The 2,758-nt window shown below is 35.9% G+C and overlaps 1 pseudogene; it reads left to right on the top strand.

Annotated features, from left to right (window-relative positions):
- Window positions 1-623: 623 nt before the first annotated feature.
- LOC118619221 lies at window positions 624-2,279 on the top strand (annotated as a pseudogene).
- The last annotated feature ends 479 nt before the right edge of the window (window positions 2,280-2,758 follow it).

Below are 2,758 nucleotides of genomic sequence, written 5' to 3'. Positions count from 1 at the left end.
GGGACAGTGAGATGTTGGCAAGGGTAGTGAGGGAAAGGTACTGTGTTGTATAGTCTAGAAACTCAAATGTCTTTTTTGTTAGTATGAAAATGATTAACTGGTTCATGCAAGAAATTCAGTAGGCTATAAGAGCCACAAATGTTTCAAAAATCTGGTTGATTCAGAGTAAAGCAGTATTCTGCAACCTTCCTAGAAATAAGGTTTAACTTTGTGGAACATGTGTGTTAAGGTGGACAATGAAAGTAGTCCACATTTAACACTAAAATTAGAATTATGGATGATGGTGGAAAGGGGCCACACAGGAAAGAGTCACAGGGCTGGAGCCTCAGATGCCTGGGAATGAAGTGAATAAGCCTTTCATTCTCTGCCTGTAGTGCTCCTTCCCTTTCTACACATGGGGCAGGTGACACTTGGGTTTGACCAGGGTGCTGTGTTTGGTGTTCATAGATCTGAGTCCTGCTTTAGCTACTGAACACCTTTTCTTAGTGGAAATATTATTCTTTTCTATACAGTGAAGTCAACATGTTAATTTAAAACCAACATTTATGTAGTTCTGATTCAACTCCTATGGTTCCTCATGAAGTTTGAGACCTAAGGAGTAAATGGTCTGTTGAAATGACAAAATGACTAATAGCAAAGAGAGATCTATTACTAACACAACAAGTAGTGGTCCAACTAGAGGAGGAAGTTCTGCATATTGGACTTAAATTTAACACATTTCAATCTGGTAAGTTTTTAAACTCACTGCTGAGAATGGTTCTAGTGATTTGCCAGAAAAGTAAAAAATACAGGAGAAAAAAAATACAGCCTTTTGTAAGATGGATTATAACTGGAGCTCAGACCTTTCGTAATGGAGCAGAACAACATATAGAGTATCAATTTCTCAGAGCAGTCTTTTCGTATCAAAACTGGTCAAGTACTTTTAGGATATAGCCAAATATAGGATGACTATGCCAACTATTATTAGTTGGAATTATACTGTTGGAAGGAAGTCTTCAGAAACAACTGCCATATTAAAATATGAGTGTGTTCCTAGTGATAGTGATGAAGATATCATTGTAAAAAGAAACCAAAAAATGTAAAAGGAATCCTTTGGTATTATTACATTGCAAACAATTGTGCTGTTTTTTGCAAGCTGATTTTTGAATACTTTCGGTTGGCATGATTTTGGATATAGTACAGGACTGAGGAGTTGCAATTATCTGAGATTGTTGGAAATGTTGGGATGGGGTGAATACATTTTGCATGTGATCTGAACATGGTTCTTTGCATGCCAGAAAGTGGGCCATAGCAGACAGAATAATGTTTCCACAAAGATGTCCACGTTCTCATCCCCAGAACTCATATGTATGTTAACTAATGTGGCAAAAGGGACTGTGCAGATGTGACTGATTTAAGGATTTTGAGAGAGAAAGAAAAAGAGACTGAGGCTGAGAGACAGATGAGCCAAGAAATATAGCTGCTCCCTGGAAACTGGAAAAGACAAAGAAACAGATATTTCCTTAGAACCTAAAGAAGGAACACCATCTTACTGACACTTTGATTGTAGGACTTTTGCTCTCTCTAACTCTAAGATAATAAATGTGATAATTTGTTACAGCAGCAATAACAGAAAAATAATACAGAAGTCTTTTTTTTTTTTTAAGAAAGTTTTTGTTTTAGTCTTACACTTCTTTGTCTTAAGGGAACTTGGAAATGACATTGGGATCCCAATTATCCACTGTAGCAAATGTTGGGAAGATGGATTCATCCACTGAAAAATAGAACCTAATAATTTACAACTTAACTTTAACGCAGGTTCAGGCAATAGCAGTTGGTTTTCTAGCAGCTGTGATAGCAATTATATTGGGCTGAATTCCAGAGGGAAAACAGTACCTTGGTCATTCCACACTTTTGTACTTTAGCAGAGTAGTAACTACTTCCATTGATTCTCTTCTACAGAGAATAATAATGGTTGGGACTGTAACTGGTTCAAAGAAGAATGGAAAATCCTGATAATGTAAGTACACCCATAGCTGCTAGTTAAGCAGTTTTATAACTCTTTCTATATTATCTTGGGTAAGTTAGGGTCTATACTCCTGTCTCAAGAACTAGTGCTACATATAAGTGGTGCCTTTTTCTTGGTTTTAACTCCTTTTTGAATTGTAATAGCTGACAAACATTCACTCACAAGGACAGTCTTCTGTTCAAGCTGGAAGCCTGCCCTAACAGCTATGGCTAAAAGGGACATTGAGCCTTATTATTTAAAAGAAAAAGAATTTTGTGTTGAACCAGAATGAGCAGTATTCATGCTGCCTTTCATAGAATAAATGATAACTGACATAGGTATAAACTCAATTTCTGGAGTTAATTAAATAGGAGAGGATATGGAATGTTTGCAGTGAATAACTCTGAAACCACATACATAGCAGAAATCTACTTTATTATTGTGTCACTGGTAATACGAGGTGAAATAAAGCTCTGGTCTCACAGATATATCATACTGTAAAGCAAGCTATAAAATGAAAACGGCCCAACTGAACTTGCCATAGTTTTAACCATGCCCATCTCCATGTCAACTAAGGATGAATTTAGCAATTACTTGTTGCTAAGATAACCTAAAAATGTTCTGTTTAGCATAAGGTAAAATCTCATTTACTTGCATATATTCATTACAATGAAAGTGTTCTTGGGAAATTACACTTCAATAGCTTTGAGAGATCTTTAATAAAAGCAAAGGATCATTTTTTATTATTGATTTGTTAAAGGATCCTTGATT

The sequence above is a fragment of the Molossus molossus genome, unplaced genomic scaffold (assembly GCF_014108415.1).
Source record: "Molossus molossus isolate mMolMol1 unplaced genomic scaffold, mMolMol1.p scaffold_m16_p_6, whole genome shotgun sequence".
In the NCBI taxonomy this organism is placed as follows: Eukaryota; Metazoa; Chordata; class Mammalia; order Chiroptera; family Molossidae; genus Molossus; species Molossus molossus.
This window is presented reverse-complemented; position numbering and strand designations above follow the sequence as displayed.